General features: G+C 41.6%; 1 pseudogene; it reads right to left on the bottom strand.

The window, feature by feature from the left end:
- Nucleotides 1-19,320, bottom strand: part of LOC134618170 (kinesin-like protein KIF1B) — a 72,650-nt pseudogene extending 53,330 nt beyond the window's left edge.
- Nucleotides 19,321-22,618: the final 3,298 nt, after the last annotated feature.

Raw genomic sequence — 22,618 nt, forward strand, 5'->3', positions numbered from 1 at the left:
ATGAACTGGCTGTGTGGAGGCAGATGAGGACCCAAACACAAAACTCACGGAGACAAAAGGCTGAACTCAAAATCACTGCTTTATTGCAGGCTTCACAAGGAAACAGAACTAAACTGGGAATGCTAACTGAGGACCGAGGGAACACAGGAAGGCACACAGGTTCGGGGAGGAGACATTGACGACGCGACCCTGAACTGAGGGAGACATGCACATAAATACACAGAGGGTTAACGAGGGAAGTGGGAGCACACGGGGAACACAGCTGACACAGATAATCGTAACGAGACACGGCAGGAGAAACACGACACTGAGGGGAGACTGTCAAATAGTGATGTGTCGTTCGCGAACGAAATGGCTCTTAGAGCCGGGTCTTTGACGTGAACGATGCGAGCCGGCTCCTTATCGCGAGCCGTGGGTTGTTGTTTTTTTTTCCTTTCTCTCACCCTGTCTCTCGCACTTTTTTCCGCTGCTTTACGCTGGGATGAGGGGGGAGGGGCGGTAGGTACACTCAGTAGCACAGGAACAGAGCGATAGGGAAAGAGAGAGAAAGAGAGCCAGGGACAACAACGTCACATTAGAAAGGTATAGTTATCATCCACAACTATTTTCAGTTGCAGATGATAAAGGAGTCAGAAAGTTTATTCATGTAGGCCCATATGACAGAGAATGTGCATCTTCTTTTTGTTTTCATATTTTAATTTATATTTAATTGTGTTGGGGTTTGCAGTGTTTTGTGTTGTTTTACTTTAAATTTGTAAAAGGAAAAAGCTAAAAATTTAAATAGTTAAAAATTGAAATGTGAATAGTTGATTTTTGTATTATATGATTTATTTATTACATTTTATGTGGAGTGAATAAATAAAAGTATATTTACGGTGACCCCTAGAGACAAAGCACGTACGAACTCTAAAGCATGTACAAACCCTGAAGCACGTACGAACTCCAAAACACGTAAAAACTCTATAGCACGTACAAACCCCGAAGCACGTAAAAACTCCAAAACACGTAAAAACTCCAAAACATGTAAAAACTCCAAAACACGTAAAAATTCAGAAGCACGTACAAACTCCAAAACACGTAAAAACTCCATAGCACGTACAAACTCCGAAGCACGTACAAACTCCGAAGCACGTACAAACTCTAAAACACGTACAAACTCAGAAGCACGTACAAACTCTAAAACACGTAAAAACTCAGAAGCACATAAAAACTCCAAAACATGTACAAAACACAACAGAAATGCTCCAGGATGCTAGGCGCAGTGTTGAGCTTTTGTTACCTAGTGGCTGCACAAGCCAGCAAGTACCAACGACCGGATTTGGTGTGTGGTAATAACAGGTAAATGAACATTTTTATTCATTTACCTGCAATTATCTTCATTACCTTCAATTATTTGAATATATATGAGTGCTTGTGTATAAATACACAAACAATACACATATGCTTTCAATTGTGTAATTTAAGTGATCTAGGTAGCTCTGTTTTGGAAGTTCAGTTCATGCTAGAAATGTGCTTCGGAGTTTGTACGTGTTTTGTCTCTAGGGGCCACCGCATATATTTATATATAAATAAAACCACTTTTTTTACATTAGTAATTCCTTTTGTGCATAATTTTATATTATTGTTAATAATAAATTAATTAAAGCAACAAAACAACCTGAAGAGCCGGTTCGGAGCCGAAAGAGCCGGCACTTTTTAGAGAACCGGCTCTTTCGGTTCGGCTCACTAAAAAGAGCCGGAAATCCCATCACTAATGCCAATGATACATATTTCACCTCTGTAATATTTTGGACATTTATAATTCAGCTGTGTGTATATATTAGAGCTATTTGTTATATTTTGTAACTCGTAATATATTGTGTTATTTAATTTTGTTCAGCCTTTTACTGCTTTTATTGTCTTGGAGCAACTGTAACCACAGCATTTCCTTAGGGGATTAATACACTCTTCTGATTCTATTGCACTTTCAGCTCCAGCATGCAGAGAAAGTATTAAACATTTTTCCTCTGCCACCTAATAAAAATATAGATACACACAACGCAATAGAACACAGAGGCTTCCACCTGACCCAAATGACCACAACTACCACATATGTTTAGTGTCAGTTCATCTGATTATTAATTTTTAGGATTCAGATGTGTTGTTTCTTCTATTTAATGTCAGACACTTGCAAAAAAGTTTGTATATTGGAAAACTAAAACACTGAAACGCTAAGTTCAAGAATCAACAGAGAATACAGTGCTTAACCATTTTAATTTGTTAAATTTGTAAGAACATTTTTTGAACATTTTTTCTGCTTCAAAATTGCTTTAGCAAAATAAGAGTCAAAGCTTGGCATCTCTCATGATGTTTGTATTCCAGATGGAAGCCCTCATCTGTCCGGGCTGGTGCCTGAGGCCCCGGGGATGCTGCTACGTGTGGCCTCATCCTCCTGCCGCTTTAGGTCAGCTTCCTGATCCTCTCCTCCCAACTGCCTGGACCAGAACTCCTGCTCTACCAGCTCCAGGGCCACCTTACATGCCTTTCGACACAAGTTCAAATTTGGATCAAGCCCATGTTCCATACTGTGGCTCAGGTCCACCACCCACCGTGGGATTGTTACGTTTTTCATCACCTCGGTGATCAGATTGACGAATCTGATAATAGCCATCGCGTACATCATGCGCATTGATTCTCCGTCCAAATTTCCGGACGAGTCCCGCAAGTGGCACCGCACCAGGTCCGCTGTGCAGTCCACTATCACTTTCGCAGGGGAGCTTTCGGCATCCCTGGCCCCCCAAGCCGAGATCGTCTCCAACGCAAACCTCTGCAGACAGGGGTCCCTTGAGTACAGGTACTCCCTAACCATTTTAAACTCTGCTCTGTTTTGCCAAGGTACCTGCGTGTCAGGATCCAAGCGGCCAGGAACACACAGGCACAAATGTAATCTTCAAAAAAATGGGTTTTATTATACCCCAAAAAGGACAAGATGATTACAAAAATTCAAAATAACAAAAATAAACTTTTTTTAAGAACCAAGTGGGCCCATAAAAGAGGTTAACTTAACAGAACTTTACTCAAAAGTCACTTAACAAAAACATAACTCAACAAACTGACCTCCCAAATGAGAAACAGCTCCAGTTATATAGCAAGTGAATAAACCATTATATACACCAAAGGTGAAAACTAAAGAGATAACAGCTAACCATCATTCAAGAAGAACCCCATTCCCCCTGCATGATCACAATAGATGGTCCAGTCCACTTTATTGGCTTCTGCATTTAAACCAGCTCCACCCACAGCCTCCTCTTTCAGCCAAACCAGGAAGGACTGGAGCAGAGGTCAGGTAACTCAGAAAGAGCAGAAATATAATCAATATAACATATACCTATATAAAACAACAAACAATGCAAAGCAGAGTCTATGCCACCATTTGGGCTATAGCTTAGTGCTGTCATGCATTACAGGTAAACTCAAAATAACAAATTAGTTAACTTATGATCACAGAAGCTTTAGAGCATAACGTAAACATAAGACAAAAGACCAAATGAATATTACCTAAGTATCTCAATTGTGTGGTTGCATGCAGCCATCACACACTCCCCCCCCCCTTCAGCAGTGAGCTGGAACAGCGAGAGAGATAGTCCGCTGTGCAGTTGTTCTTGCCTGCAATATGCTGAATGGTAAAACGGAATGGCTGCATCGCGAGGTACCATCTGGTGATTCGTCCATTCGTATCCTTCATTTTCTCCAACCACTGGAGCGCCTTGTGGTCAGTTTCCAGTGTAAATTCCCAGCCTAGGAGGTAATACTTGAGGGAATCAAGTGCCCACTTGATTGCTAAAGCCTCTTTTTCCACTGTTGAATATCTCATCTCTCTTGAGAACATTTTACGGCTAATCATTCTTCATAGTTGATGTCCAACTTTCAACACATTCCTCCTCTGGGACGCCTACTGTACCTCTGGGCCAAGTTTCATACAGATTTACTGTAATCTTCCTGCTTAACAGTGCAGCTGTTAAACAGCTGTTTCCATGAAGTTTCCATCACAGTGTATACATCAATGCACAACTGAGGGTTGAAGGAAAACCTAATGAGAACCCCCCCCCCCCGGCTAGCTATCGAGCTGGTGAGTAACAGCCGTCTTTGAAAATGTCTGGAGTATCAGGACCAGGATTTGGTTTAACATTCCCAGAGATAAGAAGCAGCAGAAGAATGACACGCTACATTTTTTTTTTTTTTTTTTTTTAGAGTTTAGTGTAAAATGCCAATTAGTGATGTGTCGTTCGCGAACGAAATGGCTCTTAGAGCCGGGTCTTTGACGTGAACGACGCGAGCCGGCTCCTTATCGCGAGCCGTGGGTTGTTGTTTTTTTTTTTCTTTCTTTCACCCTCTCTCTTGCACTTTTTTCCGCTGCTTTACGCTGGGATGAGGGGGGAGGGGCGGTAGGTACACTCAGTAGCACAGGAACAGAGCGGGAGGGAGAGAGAGAAAGAGAGCCAGGGACAACAACGTCACATTAGAAAGGTATAGTTATCATCCGCAACTATTTTCAGTTGCAGATGATAAAGGATTCAGAAAGTTTATTCATGTAGGCCCATATGACAGAGAATGTGCATCTTCTTTTTGTTTTCATATTTTAATTTATATTTAATTGTGTTGGGGTTTGCAGTGTTTTGTGTTGTTTTACTTTAAATTTGTAAAAGGAAAAAGCTAAAAATTTAAATAGTTAAAAATTGAAATGTGAATAGTTGATTTTTGTATTATATGATTTATTTATTACATTTTATGTGGAGTGAATAAATAAAAGTATATTTACGGTGACCCCTAGAGACAAAGCACGTACGAACTCTAAAGCACGTACAAACCCTGAAGCACGTACGAACTCCAAAACACGTAAAAACTCTATAGCGCGTACAAACCCCGAAGCACGTAAAAACTCCAAAACACGTAAAAACTCCAAAACATGTAAAAACTCCAAAACACGTAAAAATTCAGAAGCACGTACAAACTCCAAAACACGTAAAAACTCCATAGCACGTACAAACCCCGAAGCACGTACAAACTCTAAAACACGTAAAAACTCCAAAACACGTAAAAATTCAGAAGCACGTACAAACTCCAAAACACGTAAAAACTCCATAGCACGTACAAACTCTAAAACACGTACAAACTCTAAAACACGTACAAACTCAGAAGCACGTAAAAACTCTAAAACATGTACAAAACACAACAGAAATGCTCCAGGATGCTAGGCGCAGTGTTGAGCTTTTGTTACCTAGTGGCTGCACAAGCCAGCAAGTACCAACGACCGGATTTGGTGTGTGGTAATAACAGGTAAATGAACATTTTTATTCATTTACCTGCGATTATCTTCATTACCTTCAATTATTTGAATATATATGAGTGCTTGTGTATAAATACACAAACAATACACATATGCTTTCAATTGTGTAATTTAAGTGATCTAGGTAGCTCTGTTTTGGAAGTTCAGTTCATGCTAGAAATGTGCTTCAGAGTTTATACGTGTTTTGTCTCTAGGGGCCACCGCATATATTTATATATAAATAAAACCACTTTTTTTACATTAGTAATTCCTTTTGTGCATAATTTTATATTATTGTTAATAATAAATTAATTAAAGCAACAAAACAACCTGAAGAGCCGGTTCGGAGCCGAAAGAGCTGGCACTTTTTAGAGAACCGGCTCTTTCGGTTCGGCTCACTAAAAAGAGCCGGAAATCCCATCACTAATGCCAATGATACATATTTCACCTCTGTAATATTTTGGACATTTATAATTCAGCTGTGTGTATGTATTAGAGCTATTTGTTATATTTTGTAACTCGTAATATATTGTGTTATTTAATTTTGTTCAGCCTTTTACTGCTTTTATTGTCTTGGAGCAACTGTAACCACAGCATTTCCTTAGGGGATTAATACACTCTTCTGATTCTATTGCACTTTCAGCTCCAGCATGCAGAGAAAGTATTAAACATTTTTCCTCTGCCACCTAATAAAAATATAGATACACACAACGCAATAGAACACAGAGGCTTCCACCTGACCCAAATGACCACAACTACCACATATGTTTAGTGTCAGTTCATCTGATTATTAATTTTTAGGATTCAGATGTGTTGTTTCTTCTATTTAATGTCAGACACTTGCAAAAAAGTTTGTATATTGGAAAACTAAAACACTGAAACGCTAAGTTCAAGAATCAACAGAGAATACAGTGCTTAACCATTTTAATTTGTTAAATTTGTAAGAACATTTTTTGAACATTTTTTCTGCTTCAAAATTGCTTTAGCAAAATAAGAGTCAAAGCTTGGCATCTCTCATGATGTTTGTATTCCAGATGGAAGCCCTCATCTGTCCGGGCTGGTGCCTGAGGCCCCGGGGATGCTGCTACGTGTGGCCTCATCCTCCTGCCGCTTTAGGTCAGCTTCCTGATCCTCTCCTCCCAACTGCCTGGACCAGAACTCCTGCTCTACCAGCTCCAGGGCCACCTTACATGCCTTTCGACACAAGTTCAAATTTGGATCAAGCCCATGTTCCATACTGTGGCTCAGGTCCACCACCCACCGTGGGATTGTTACGTTTTTCATCACCTCGGTGATCAGATTGACGAATCTGATAATAGCCATCGCGTACATCATGCGCATTGATTCTCCGTCCAAATTTCCGGACGAGTCCCGCAAGTGGCACCGCACCAGGTCCGCTGTGCAGTCCACTATCACTTTCGCAGGGGAGCTTTCGGCATCCCTGGCCCCCCAAGCCGAGATCGTCTCCAACGCAAACCTCTGCAGACAGGGGTCCCTTGAGTACAGGTACTCCCTAACCATTTTAAACTCTGCTCTGTTTTGCCAAGGTACCTGCGTGTCAGGATCCAAGCGGCCAGGAACACACAGGCACAAATGTAATCTTCAAAAAAATGGGTTTTATTATACCCCAAAAAGGACAAGATGATTACAAAAATTCAAAATAACAAAAATAAACTTTTTTTAAGAACCAAGTGGGCCCATAAAAGAGGTTAACTTAACAGAACTTTACTCAAAAGTCACTTAACAAAAACATAACTCAACAAACTGACCTCCCAAATGAGAAACAGCTCCAGTTATATAGCAAGTGAATAAACCATTATATACACCAAAGGTGAAAACTAAAGAGATAACAGCTAACCATCATTCAAGAAGAACCCCATTCCCCCTGCATGATCACAATAGATGGTCCAGTCCACTTTATTGGCTTCTGCATTTAAACCAGCTCCACCCACAGCCTCCTCTTTCAGCCAAACCAGGAAGGACTGGAGCAGAGGTCAGGTAACTCAGAAAGAGCAGAAATATAATCAATATAACATATACCTATATAAAACAACAAACAATGCAAAGCAGAGTCTATGCCGCCATTTGGGCTATAGCTTAGTGCTGTCATGCATTACAGGTAAACTCAAAATAACAAATTAGTTAACTTATGATCACAGAAGCTTTAGAGCATAACGTAAACATAAGACAAAAGACCAAATGAATATTACCTAAGTATCTCAATTGTGTGGTTGCATGCAGCCATCACACACTCCCCCCCCCCTTCAGCAGTGAGCTGGAACAGCGAGAGAGATAGTCCGCTGTGCAGTTGTTCTTGCCTGCAATATGCTGAATGGTAAAACGGAATGGCTGCATCGCGAGGTACCATCTGGTGATTCGTCCATTCGTATCCTTCATTTTCTCCAACCACTGGAGCGCCTTGTGGTCAGTTTCCAGTGTAAATTCCCAGCCTAGGAGGTAATACTTGAGGGAATCAAGTGCCCACTTGATTGCTAAAGCCTCTTTTTCCACTGTTGAATATCTCATCTCTCTTGAGAACATTTTACGGCTAATCATTCTTCATAGTTGATGTCCAACTTTCAACACATTCCTCCTCTGGGACGCCTACTGTACCTCTGGGCCAAGTTTCATACAGATTTACTGTAATCTTCCTGCTTAACAGTGCAGCTGTTAAACAGCTGTTTCCATGAAGTTTCCATCACAGTGTATACATCAATGCACAACTGAGGGTTGAAGGAAAACCTAATGAGAACCCCCCCCCCCGGCTAGCTATCGAGCTGGTGAGTAACAGCCGTCTTTGAAAATGTCTGGAGTATCAGGACCAGGATTTGGTTTAACATTCCCAGAGATAAGAAGCAGCAGAAGAATGACACGCTACATTTTTTTTTTTTTTTTTTTTTAGAGTTTAGTGTAAAATGCCAATTAGTGATGTGTCGTTCGCGAACGAAATGGCTCTTAGAGCCGGGTCTTTGACGTGAACGACGCGAGCCGGCTCCTTATCGCGAGCCGTGGGTTGTTGTTTTTTTTTTTCTTTCTTTCACCCTCTCTCTTGCACTTTTTTCCGCTGCTTTACGCTGGGATGAGGGGGGAGGGGCGGTAGGTACACTCAGTAGCACAGGAACAGAGCGGGAGGGAGAGAGAGAAAGAGAGCCAGGGACAACAACGTCACATTAGAAAGGTATAGTTATCATCCGCAACTATTTTCAGTTGCAGATGATAAAGGATTCAGAAAGTTTATTCATGTAGGCCCATATGACAGAGAATGTGCATCTTCTTTTTGTTTTCATATTTTAATTTATATTTAATTGTGTTGGGGTTTGCAGTGTTTTGTGTTGTTTTACTTTAAATTTGTAAAAGGAAAAAGCTAAAAATTTAAATAGTTAAAAATTGAAATGTGAATAGTTGATTTTTGTATTATATGATTTATTTATTACATTTTATGTGGAGTGAATAAATAAAAGTATATTTACGGTGACCCCTAGAGACAAAGCACGTACGAACTCTAAAGCACGTACAAACCCTGAAGCACGTACGAACTCCAAAACACGTAAAAACTCTATAGCGCGTACAAACCCCGAAGCACGTACAAACCCCGAAGCACGTAAAAACTCCAAAACACGTAAAAACTCCAAAACATGTAAAAACTCCAAAACACGTAAAAATTCAGAAGCACGTACAAACTCCAAAACACGTAAAAACTCTAAAACACGTACAAACTCTAAAACACGTACAAACTCAGAAGCACGTAAAAACTCTAAAACATGTACAAAACACAACAGAAATGCTCCAGGATGCTAGGCGCAGTGTTGAGCTTTTGTTACCTAGTGGCTGCACAAGCCAGCAAGTACCAACGACCGGATTTGGTGTGTGGTAATAACAGGTAAATGAACATTTTTATTCATTTACCTGCGATTATCTTCATTACCTTCAATTATTTGAATATATATGAGTGCTTGTGTATAAATACACAAACAATACACATATGCTTTCAATTGTGTAATTTAAGTGATCTAGGTAGCTCTGTTTTGGAAGTTCAGTTCATGCTAGAAATGTGCTTCAGAGTTTATACGTGTTTTGTCTCTAGGGGCCACCGCATATATTTATATATAAATAAAACCACTTTTTTTACATTAGTAATTCCTTTTGTGCATAATTTTATATTATTGTTAATAATAAATTAATTAAAGCAACAAAACAACCTGAAGAGCCGGTTCGGAGCCGAAAGAGCTGGCACTTTTTAGAGAACCGGCTCTTTCGGTTCGGCTCACTAAAAAGAGCCGGAAATCCCATCACTAATGCCAATGATACATATTTCACCTCTGTAATATTTTGGACATTTATAATTCAGCTGTGTGTATATATTAGAGCTATTTGTTATATTTTGTAACTCGTAATATATTGTGTTATTTAATTTTGTTCAGCCTTTTACTGCTTTTATTGTCTTGGAGCAACTGTAACCACAGCATTTCCTTAGGGGATTAATACACTCTTCTGATTCTATTGCACTTTCAGCTCCAGCATGCAGAGAAAGTATTAAACATTTTTCCTCTGCCACCTAATAAAAATATAGATACACACAACGCAATAGAACACAGAGGCTTCCACCTGACCCAAATGACCACAACTACCACATATGTTTAGTGTCAGTTCATCTGATTATTAATTTTTAGGATTCAGATGTGTTGTTTCTTCTATTTAATGTCAGACACTTGCAAAAAAGTTTGTATATTGGAAAACTAAAACACTGAAACGCTAAGTTCAAGAATCAACAGAGAATACAGTGCTTAACCATTTTAATTTGTTAAATTTGTAAGAACATTTTTTGAACATTTTTTCTGCTTCAAAATTGCTTTAGCAAAATAAGAGTCAAAGCTTGGCATCTCTCATGATGTTTGTATTCCAGATGGAAGCCCTCATCTGTCCGGGCTGGTGCCTGAGGCCCCGGGGATGCTGCTACGTGTGGCCTCATCCTCCTGCCGCTTTAGGTCAGCTTCCTGATCCTCTCCTCCCAACTGCCTGGACCAGAACTCCTGCTCTACCAGCTCCAGGGCCACCTTACATGCCTTTCGACACAAGTTCAAATTTGGATCAAGCCCATGTTCCATACTGTGGCTCAGGTCCACCACCCACCGTGGGATTGTTACGTTTTTCATCACCTCGGTGATCAGATTGACGAATCTGATAATAGCCATCGCGTACATCATGCGCATTGATTCTCCGTCCAAATTTCCGGACGAGTCCCGCAAGTGGCACCGCACCAGGTCCGCTGTGCAGTCCACTATCACTTTCGCAGGGGAGCTTTCGGCATCCCTGGCCCCCCAAGCCGAGATCGTCTCCAACGCAAACCTCTGCAGACAGGGGTCCCTTGAGTACAGGTACTCCCTAACCATTTTAAACTCTGCTCTGTTTTGCCAAGGTACCTGCGTGTCAGGATCCAAGCGGCCAGGAACACACAGGCACAAATGTAATCTTCAAAAAAATGGGTTTTATTATACCCCAAAAAGGACAAGATGATTACAAAAATTCAAAATAACAAAAATAAACTTTTTTTAAGAACCAAGTGGGCCCATAAAAGAGGTTAACTTAACAGAACTTTACTCAAAAGTCACTTAACAAAAACATAACTCAACAAACTGACCTCCCAAATGAGAAACAGCTCCAGTTATATAGCAAGTGAATAAACCATTATATACACCAAAGGTGAAAACTAAAGAGATAACAGCTAACCATCATTCAAGAAGAACTCCATTCCCCCTGCATGATCACAATAGATGGTCCAGTCCACTTTATTGGCTTCTGCATTTAAACCAGCTCCACCCACAGCCTCCTCTTTCAGCCAAACCAGGAAGGACTGGAGCAGAGGTCAGGTAACTCAGAAAGAGCAGAAATATAATCAATATAACATATACCTATATAAAACAACAAACAATGCAAAGCAGAGTCTATGCCACCATTTGGGCTATAGCTTAGTGCTGTCATGCATTACAGGTAAACTCAAAATAACAAATTAGTTAACTTATGATCACAGAAGCTTTAGAGCATAACGTAAACATAAGACAAAAGACCAAATGAATATTACCTAAGTATCTCAATTGTGTGGTTGCATGCAGCCATCACACTGCGTCTCCATCTTTCGCGCTCTTTCGGCTTCGTTTCCTGCTCCTGACGCCTGTTCCAATTCAAGGTACATCAGGCCAATGCCTTCGTCCCGCTGCTCAGGTTGCCTAGTAACCATGATACTAACCAATGACTGTAAGCAACATGGACCACGCGACAGCTCCCCAAAAATGAAGCCAAAACGTCTCTATAGGGCTTTGGAGTTGACGTCACGCCGCAGTGCATTGTGGGATCGCGGCACCATGACAGAAAGCCACAAATCAAAACAAACACACTGTTTTGGAAGCAGAACTGTCAGAACCATGCTTAAAATCAGCGCAAAAGACAAAGGGCTGTATCGCGATCGATTGCGCCCAGACGCCAAGAGACGGTACTTGGAAAAAATAGCGTGCATCGGTAATGTGGACCCGTATGAAAAAAGACAGTGGAGTGGAAACCCAGACAGCCGCCGTTCTCCTATCCCGATACTTTCGCGTACCTTGTCTGTGGAGTCAGCGCATACACGGCGAATCATTTTCGGAATTATAAATTCCGGGAGGCGCACATCTAATTCACAAACGGTTGGGTACAAGATTTGGCCGTTTTTAAGCCTCCACGTTGTGAGTACGTTGACCATATGACCAAGATACAGCCAGAGGTTGCACATAACATTGACTTCTCCTCAGCAGCTGCCCCCAAAATTGCTCTAGATGAACAATTCACGATTGATGCCAGCTGTGCGTTGCCATGTAAATAGTTTGCATTTCATGTGTACCTGCACATGTACTTGCTAAGTTACATGTGAACAGATCTTGAAAAAAAAACAAAACATACTTTTCATTTCTGTTTTATTGAAACCACTTTACAGAAAGTACAATTATTTACAATGAACTGTACATGCAACACGGCGGTTTTATGAATATTCAACAAGAGAAAGTTTCATTTGGCCCTGGTTTGACAACCACACTGGGGCAGGTATTCACCAAAACACAGCACCTTAACATTCTTATCAAGCAGTGTTGTGTCTTCACCCTCACATGATCTGAGTAACTCCTGTCCACAGTCTCCATGACATGGTGATTTTGTCGTTGGTCTTCTGTCAGATCTTCATCTAATACTTCTGCACGGGGCACACCTTCATACTCTGCAGCTGCATAATGAAAGCATGTAAGATAAAATTAGTGCATACACATAAGGTAAATGTACACCAGTATTCCAGGTGCATGATTCATCTGAAAGTTATGTGCAGATTAGCCTACAGTTAGCGCAATTTTGTATGTTCTTTTTTTTTTTTTCTTTTGGGGGGGGGGGGGGGGTTTACCTCCGATGGGTGCTCTTTTTCGCTTTCGTTGCACTCGCCTTGCGAGTCTGACCGCTGCAATCCAAGCCTGACGTCTTCGTTTAGTAATATCGGATACATGAGATCCCTCCCGTTGCCTCCAGGAGGGGAAACGATGAAAAGAGAGCCCATTTTCCAGCTTCTTGCCTTCCCTATCGTGTGATCTAACGTTGCAACCGACAACACAGTACGTACGAACCATAGCTGACGCTTCCGTGTGCTTCGTTTGGCTTACTGTCATGGCGGGAGGGGGCGTGTTTAATTCAGGAGCTTCCTGTGGGCAGTTGTGTCTCTGACTGGGATCGAACCAATGACCCTTTGCTTAAATGCGGTAACCAGTACGCTGTTGATGAAGGAAAATGGAAATAACTGAGACCCTGAATAATTAAATGTTGTTGATCTATTGCTGAATGGTGTTTAAATGGCCGTTACAAATCAGTTGAAGCTGGAAGTGCTGTAGTGTGTCTTATGGTCGTTGTTACATACCCATCTTTGTACAAATACATTGAAACATTATTAATAAAAAAAAGTTACTTATATTAACACATTCAGTAGCTGTTGTGAGATGAACTGGCATTTATTGTACATCTGTTCCAACACAGTGAAGTCACATGCAATATAGATAGTCATCATAAGATGTTTTACCAAAAGCTTTTGTAATTCTTTTCAGTCTGTCAGTATGGCATCTGTGTCTACACTTGGATTTGAAGTTTATAGAGGTTAAAGTGCACTTGGGGTCAGGGGTCTGTAGCATTTTGCACTTCCAGTAGACTGACATTTGGTCATCATCATCATCACTGAGTCACAACATCTTCTCCTTTACCCTCACACTTTAACTCCACTCTGTTCCCTTTCATACGTCATATATGCTCAGTCTGCTACAAACCAGGAGGCGTAAAGCAGGATAAAGTTAAAAGTTTGACCCATTGTGTAAACTAACTTGATCTATGAATGATCAACAACCAGGAGGAGGCAACGATTATGGAGGCACAGGAGGTGAGGACCACGCAGGTGGAGGAAGTGAGGAATGTGATGGAGAAGATTGAGCTCAACAAGGGACAGGTTGACTCACTGAGCACTTCAGAGGGGCAAGTGGAGCACGCAGGCAACAAGACCAGCAAAGGTAATTTATATGTTTGTATGTATTGTATGCTTTATATTTGGAGTCCAGGCTGAATTTTAGAGGAGTACCTGATGGCTGAAACAACAGTAATTTATGTTCCCTGACCAAGGATCAAGGAACATGTATTTTACACCAGTTGATACATGTACAGTCAAATCTATTGAATGTTGATATTATTACATTTAATGTAACCATTTAAAATGATTTTGTTTTGTTTTTTCTCCTAAAATCACATACGTCAACACAGGATCCACCAGGGAGAGAGTTTTTGGTGAAAGCCACAAAAAGACAAAGATGGGTATGTCATTGTTTGTGGAAGTATTTAGAGTAGTTTGATACACTGTAGTAGAGTGTGTATGGTACTGTAGCATATTGAGAATATTTTATTGTATAATTTATTTCTTAGTATCTGGTTTGTCTTATTCCTGCTGTCCACCTGGTGGAATAAACAGTTTCTGATCAGACAATCACTTCTGTGTTATAATGTTAACTGAAGTTTCTCAGGTCAGATGACCAATAGATGATAAGAAATATACTCTTAGCAATTATTAGAGTTGAAAAGTACTTTGCAAGTCAAAGTACTAAATCGGGTTAGGTTGAGGCTTAATCCTTCACCTTAAATGGTTCAGATTGTCTCTAAATGGATGAATGAAACAATACTTTCCTGTCAAAAACAATATTTTAGTCAGGGCTAGCAGAAAGTTTCATATATATCATTGATATCTTTCCTCTTTGTCTTCCTATAGTTTAGTTTCATTTTCTTACCCCATCCCCAACCGGTGGAGGCAGATGGCCGCCCTCCCTGAGCCTGGTTCTGCCGAAAATGGAGTTTTTCCTTCCCACTGTTGCCAAGTGCTTGCTCATAGGGGATCATTTGATTGTTGGGGCTTTCTCTGTATTATTGCACAACCTTTATCTTACCATATATTTCAAGTTTATATGTTGTGAATTGGCTTGATTTAAATCAAACTGAACTGCATTCAATTAAAACCGAATATAACTTGTAATCGAATCTATTCAAATGTAAAGTCCTCTCACTCAATTTGGACTAGCACTGAAAAACACACTGACATCCTCTGTTTCCCAATTAGCAGATCAGAGGGTGCTGTTTTATTCATGACTCAATACTTGAATGGTTTTATCCTGTTTATAAATAAACATTTTAAAATGACATTGCTTCATTGTATGATTAGTTCTTTGTCTGTGTCAGTCCTTAATACACACACATGTATACAATAATTCTAGTTGCCACAGTCTCCGGAGATCCTATGCTCTGTTTTCTCATACTTTTCTTCACTGTTTACCTCATTCTGCCCAATAAAATGTACATTTTTGTAAACAATGACTTGTTTTATGCCATTAAAAAGAAACATGTCTCCATACGAGGACGTAGTTGAAAAGAAAAAGTCACCACTTTGCATTTTACAAATCAAGTAAACAAACACGGGGCTATTTATCAAATAACTAACTTTTAGGTATGTGGGATAGAAGGACTGGAGCTTTAAATGTTGTGCCTCCATAATTATTCTAGAGTCTTTACAGTGTTCAGCCCCTGCTGTGATTTGGTTCTACATACATTAACTTGAAGTGAATTAATCCACCTGTTCACAGGAGATCACAGGAAGATGACACCAAACATCAGAAGATCTTATTGTGCGCCACAGTAAAAGGCTGGTTTCTTGGGACTAAAAGCACATAATAAACTACAGCAGAAGCTCACATAAAGCAGGAAATAAGCAGGCAGCACTTCATCTGCTAATGCACGTTTCCCACTTTTATTGTTGCCTCATTCACTAACAGTTCAATGGTGCAAGATTACCATACAAAGAATTAGGATATCTGCATGACACATCTGGGGTTAACTGATATTAAATTTCAGAGGGGGAAGGTGGGAAATATCACGGCTAGTTTTGTTTGAAAGGCATCAACAGAAAAACACACACAGAAAAAAGTGATGAGGTGAAGAAAGACACAATAAGTCTGCTGTCGTTTTAGATGTCACCAGCTACTTTGTATAGTCCTATATCTCTGATATTAAAAAAAATTAAAATGAGTTAAAATACACCTTTATTTTGATAGAGTTCAGATGGATGCCTAGCATGACTAATGAGTAGATCTCCTCCAAAAAAACAACAGACTTCTAATTCACTCAAACCACTTTCTAATAAAGAGGAAGCACTAATGTAACTCACCTCCTCAGTGGAGGTGCAGGGGTTACATGTTAGGTCTCTTCCCCCCCTCTCTCTTACATTCAAACCCTCTCTTAGTTCACACTCGAACAGCCACACCAGCATTTGGTTTAATATGAGTGGAACAATTAAACCGCACAGACTTTATCTGATCAGTTAGTTCAACCTTTTATTAATATGTGCAAAGAGCTGTAAACTAATATTTAAACATTGCAAACAATAAATACACAATCCAAAATAAAAACACCTCTGCAAATGAAGTGGAAACGTTTGCTCTGGCAGCGCTTCGCATCAACATGTATATGAGGTACATTGCACTTTTGAGACTTGATCTGTGCATAGGTGCATCTTTGATGTGCAGCTCAGAGATCCACAATCCAGCACGTTTCTGTTTCTCTGACTGTCAGGCTGACTGACCCGAGGTCACGTCAGAGCTTTATTTTTTATCTATATGTAACAGACAGTTGGTTCCTCTCCTTCCATGCATTTCATACGACACAGCAGGCAGACTGCTGGTTGGTTGACCAGAGTTTTTCAATGCCTGTCTGCATTAACACATCTCGAGAGGCGTTGGTGCCAAAAAGTGAATCCAAAGTCGAATGTAGCAGCTGCAGCACGGCACACAGAGCAAATATTTTCATGGGGTAATATCAGAAATAAGACCTTTGAATATGTAGTCCCTTTAACTTCTTTCCTTCTATTAAACCCTTTGAGAAACAGCTATCCAGTGAACTCCTGATATGAGCTCTTATCATTTGTTCCTGATGCTCAGATACAATCCTGGACTCAACATATGTGGCTGTGTCTCTGTCCTTGCTATAGATATGTGTTAATGTGCAAAATAAGGTTAAATTAAGAAATAAATGCCCTCTGTTACATTTCATAGAAACCTTCATTGTGGAACGATTAAAAGCATAAGGAAAAAAATACCAATGTTAAAATAAAAAAAATATGAACAGGCCGCTGCACCGCCTCGCCAGCTTAGATCTGCAGGGAGAGTTTTACGTCTATCCTGCCTCAAACCTTAAGCATGGCCTGCTGGTCTTCACTGTATTCCACCTGTGCTGTGGAGAGACGCCTCGCTCCACGGGGTCCTTGTCGCTGTTATAGATGAAAACGTAGGGCCGGCGAACAACCACAAAATGCTTCACCCATGAGTTAGAGCGAGGCTCCATGAAGCTTAGAAAACCCTTCTTGGACACAACAGATCTGAAAAGAAGAGGTTTGATTCATTTATTTATTTTTTAAGAGAGTGCTTGTTTTTCTGAGGAAGAAGCAGAGTTGGTTTGTTTCCAGCTGAAATCATCCAGGTTCAGGAATTTGAATCGATCCACATCATTTCTGCTTGAACTAGAGAACATGAGTGTCGACTTACATTTGGTCTGTGAGACACATGTCATAGTGACAGTATTTGGGCTAATATGGCATTACTCATCCTGGTTGCATTTCTTCAATATCAGGCACCAAGCTGAGGAAGTCGTTCTTTGCAGCCCGCGCAAGGTAGGAGGTCTCCAGAGTGGGAACCATCGGGAAGTTTTCATAGTCTGAGCAGGAGGGACTGGAGGCACGTGAGCTGTTCTCAGGGGTCCTTTAACACAAATCACACCAAGTTAGAATCAAATAGATAACCTGTCAATAACCGTTTGCACATCGAGGTCAATGTTCCTAAAAATATGTTTACTTCTGGTCCATGGAACCTCAGCGGGAGTCCGACAGAGAGGGGCAGGTAGAGGAAGGGTGAGGGTGGCACTGCTGAAGCTCGTCACGGATGGATCACGTCTGATCGGTGAGATGTCAGAAAGCTGAAGTGAAACAACAGCAGGATGAGGTAGACGTTAATATATGAACTCCCTGATGTGACACAGAAAGGCTATTGTTTTTATTTCTTTGTATTATTTCTCACCTTGCAGTCACTGATGCTGTTCACCAGCTGGTTGTATTCACTATTGAAGGTGTGTGTCAGAAGGCGCAGGCACTACAACACAACGGGAACAAGACCGATCAGCTCCGAGCAGAGAAGGAAGAAGGCAGCAACAAGAACGTCCACTAAGCCGACGTTTTTTTTCACCTTGGTGGCCAGCTCCTTCTCACGATCCACCAGCTCTCGATGTCGGCGGAATCGTAGCCGCCGCTCTTGCTCGGCGTGATGGCGCTTTCAAAGGTGGTGCTGGAGATCTGCGAGGAGATGGAGGTGGGCAGAGTGCCGGAGCTCATGCTGGGGGACAGAGACTCGCTCAGGGACTTGGTGGTGGGAGCTGTTCCCACGGGAGCCGCCTCTCCCAGCTTCTCTCTCAGCGCCAGAAGGTGACGGGTCTTTTCATCCACCTGGACGAAAGATGGGGGCGAATGTGAGGTGGGGAGAAGAGGGGAGGGAAGTCTGTACCCTAAAAAAGCCTTTTTAGAATAGCACTTTGGTCTTTGAGTTAAAAAGTCATTTTACCCTCTACGATATTAAACAGAGATTAATTTCTTTATAAATCTTTTAAGGCCCACCTCCTGCAGCTGCTCCATCTTCTCTAGCTCCCACTGGAGCTCTAGGATGAGGCTATCTCCTCTGGGCCTCCAGCCAGCCAGGTTCTCCTCTCCACGCACGTAAGCCACTGATGTGTCCAGGACCTTCCTCCTCCTCCTCTGCATCCCTGCTCAGGACATGAGCCCTCATTAGGATGAAGCTCTCCGCAGAATTATCATAAAACAGCTGCTGTTCTTTAAACATGTTTCATGTCCGCTCACCTGGGCTTCCAGTGTCAGACATCTTACACAAGCTCAGCTCGTAGATCCCAGTCACTCGGTTACTATAATGAAGCAGAGGTTATGAACAAGGAAACTTTGTAACAGGGCAGATATCTTTGATTGTGAAACAGAGATGGCCACAGTACAGCAGCCCAGATTTACCAGTCAGGAGTTTTGGAGTATCCAGTCCCAAAGAGGTTCTTGAGAGAACGGGGTGGGAAAATCTTGGCGTCTCGGGAGTAAAAGACCATGCAGACGTCTTTGGTTATAATGGCAGGCTGGATGCAATGGTCCAGCTGCAGAGAGGAGATAAAGGGTGTGTGTTAGACACGATGACATCAAGAGACTTAAAAACACGTAAAAACAGGTACAACACAGCAGAGCAGCGGCTGACCGGCAGCCTCGCCTCTGTCAGTGCACCCCAGGGTGGCTGTGGCTACAATGTAGCTTGCCATCACCAGTGCGTGAATGGGTGGATGACTGGATGTGTAAAGCGCTTTGGGGTCCTTAGGGACTAGTAAAGTGCTATACACATACAGGCCATTTTAATAAGAAAACAACATGTGCACCAATCCTGTACCTGGTGCAGCAGGTAGGTACCATGGCAGGGCAGGCCTCCACTGTGATCCACGATGGCTGGGATGCACCTGTGCATGGAGGGAGGAGGAGACACAACATCCCAACTTATAATATTCTTCATGGAGATCATTTTTATGATTCCTTTAAAGCTTGTGCGTGAATATAACACTCCAGGTGGATACTCACTCTCCAGTGGGCTCCAACTCGCTGATCTCAAACCAGACCAGCAGGTCGTACTTGTTGACACACTGACCCAGGTTGGATTTGGTGATGGTGTTCAACTTGGTGGCTGGAACTGACACACACACACACACACACACACACACACACACACACACACACACACACACACACACACACACAGAAGCTCAATGTTATCAAGCTGAAAATTTTCTGAATTGAAGAGAAGATGAATAAAAGTGAGGAGTATTTACTACATGCTTTGGGTGACTGAATGGAGGATGGATAGGTGACGTGAAAACACTACTGACCCTTTATACTGAGCCAGTAGCTCACACACTTCTATTAAATCTGTCTATAGAGCCAGTAATCACAGAGGATAGATACTGGAAGCATACTTAAATGTTAGGAGGAACTAAATCACAGATTACAACACCAGTGGCAGCACCCTGCTGTCTCACACATCAAGATCACGGTCCTGTTGAAACGGGCTAATCGCTAAAGCTCACAGTTGCATTCGTCTATACTCAATATGATCGAAAGGAATGTTATTACACTTGAAAACTGCTCTACTCACGTCTTCATTGGCGTGAATGACATGTCATTGACCCTGAAGGTGTCTCCTCAGGACAGTTTCTAAGCAACGGATGGGAATAGGATAGTATTTCCTGGATGCTGTTGGAGGACTGTTGACTTAATAAAAATACCTTTTATTTATATATGCATATAAAATTAGCCAATGTGATTAGAATACAATCGTCTACACATTTCTAACAAAATCTGCTGCATTAAATATGAATTATCACTGCATGACTGGATCTGCTGTTTGACCCCCACCAACCTGTTCACGTCCTGGCCATGGAGGTGCAGCGGGTGCTGCTGGTAGTGGCTGAACACTTCAAACACGACGGGCTTGCTCTTGATGTTCTCAATAAAAGACTCTGTAACTTCGACAGAAATCTGCTCCAACAGATAAAAAAAAAGGGCTTGACAAACCGAGTTGGAATAAAATCGTTGAAGCACAGTTTTTGTGTGTAGGTGCAGATGTGTGTGTGTGCACTCACATTCTGGACGTGGTAAAAGCCCAGAGGAGCTCCTTTGCCAGTGTTTTTCAGAGGCACGGAGGAAAAAGCCTCATTGTGATGGTGCAAGAAACTGAGGGGTTCATTCTGGTTCATCACAATGGTGATCTAGGAGTTAAGATCAGGGCTCAAAGCAAGCCACTCTGCTTCTATGCCAGACACATTCAATCATGTCTTTATGGACCATGTTTGTGCATTAGGTCACAGTCGTGTTGGAAGGGAAAAACACCCTCCCTAAACTGTTCTCACAGTGTTTTAAGCACAGACTGGTCCAAAACGTCTTGGTAACCTGAAGCGTTAAGATTTCCTTTCACTGGAACCGCAGGTCCCAGGCCAAAGTCAGAGGAGAAATAAATGAATACTATTAAAAACCAACTACCTCACTGACAGACCACAGTACGTCAAGCTGAAGGACGTCACGTCTGACACTGTGGTCAGCAGCACAGGAGCACCACAGGGAACTGTGCTGTCCCCTCTTCTCTTCACCCTGTACACCTCTGACGTCTGCTACAACTCTGAATCTCAGATGTTTGTGGACGACACAGTCATCATGGGGTGTATCTAGGATAACCAGGAAGAGGAGTACAGGTGTCTGGTGAGAAACTTTGTAGGGCTGGGTATCGTCACTGATTTCTAGAATCGATTCGTTTCCGATTCACAAGGTCCCGAATCGATTCGATCCACGATTCAATTCAATTCGATTCAATTCGATTCGATTCGATTCAATTAAATTCGATTTGAATCTGGGAAATTTTGACAGTCAGAAATATTATAATTCAGATCAGTACATTTACATATTTTTGTATCTATAAAAAGGAAGCTGACACACGTAAGACTTTATCAAAGGTGTAAGCATCACAGCAGATGCTTTTGTGTCAAAGTAGCTGAAAATAAAACACAGAAAAACATGAAGTTGGTTTTCCTGGCCTGGGATTTTATAAAAATATTCTGCAGTACATCAAAAACAAAAGAAAAGCATTAATCAACATATGAACGTTACCTCTGACGTTACAGCGGTTTTATTAGAGACACAGCTAAGCATTTTGCATTTTGCATAATTTTAAAAAGTTTAAATTTGTTCAATATTGAACGGCAGAAATTAGGTTTTCTTTTCGGAAGTATGTAAAAGGAAAAAAAAAGTGCGGTCGACAGCACTGTAAACAACAGTAGACTTGTGCATAACAAGCAAGCGAATAATGCAGAAAACAGATTTTTAGACGGGAAACTGTTCTTGAAGTACAGAGAGAGAGAGAGAGAGCTGTGCATGAAGTGTGATTTTATCGTGGTGGAAGCAAAACAGCAAAAGTCAGAGGGAATCCATGACGATGTTTATGTGAAGCGTAGTTTGGATCTTCTTTTGCTGCTGGTTCAGTCTATATTGTTTGGAGAGAGACAAAACTAACAGCTTTAGAATCAGCGCAAAAAGGGCATGAACACAAAGCGCGGACCCGCCGAAACATCAGAATCTGCGAGCTGTCGGCTTTCAGCCCCGACCGTGTCCGTGCAGTTGTTGTTCCAAAAAGTGATTATCTGCCAGAAAGTGATTGTTGTCCGCGGGAGCGCACGCAGCCGCTTAAAGCTGCAGCGCCCGTCAGGTGAGAAAGGCGACATCTCACTGATTCTGATCCGCGGGTCCGCGCTGTGCGTTTACGTCTTTGTGCAGAATCCGTGTACCTGCTCTCATTTACTGTCTTAGCTGTTTGGTGGTTGTTGAAATTTTGTGAGGTTTAACCTGAGATTCTGGCGTTTCGGGCAAAATAAATTTATATAAAAAAATCGATTCAGGATTTTAATGAATCGATTTCACGTTATCCAAGCCAGAATCGATTTTAATCGATGAATCGATTATTAAAACCCACCCCTACTGAGTGGGGTCCACGCCAGCCTCGTGCCAGGCAGACGAGGAGCCTCCTGTCCCAGTCTCGTCCGTCCACTGGGCCCATCACATCCCAGCCCAGTTAACATTCTGCATTGGAGTCCGTCGCTCGATAC

Source organism: Pelmatolapia mariae, linkage group LG20 (genome assembly GCF_036321145.2).
Source record: "Pelmatolapia mariae isolate MD_Pm_ZW linkage group LG20, Pm_UMD_F_2, whole genome shotgun sequence".
NCBI lineage: Eukaryota > Metazoa > Chordata > Actinopteri > Cichliformes > Cichlidae > Pelmatolapia > Pelmatolapia mariae.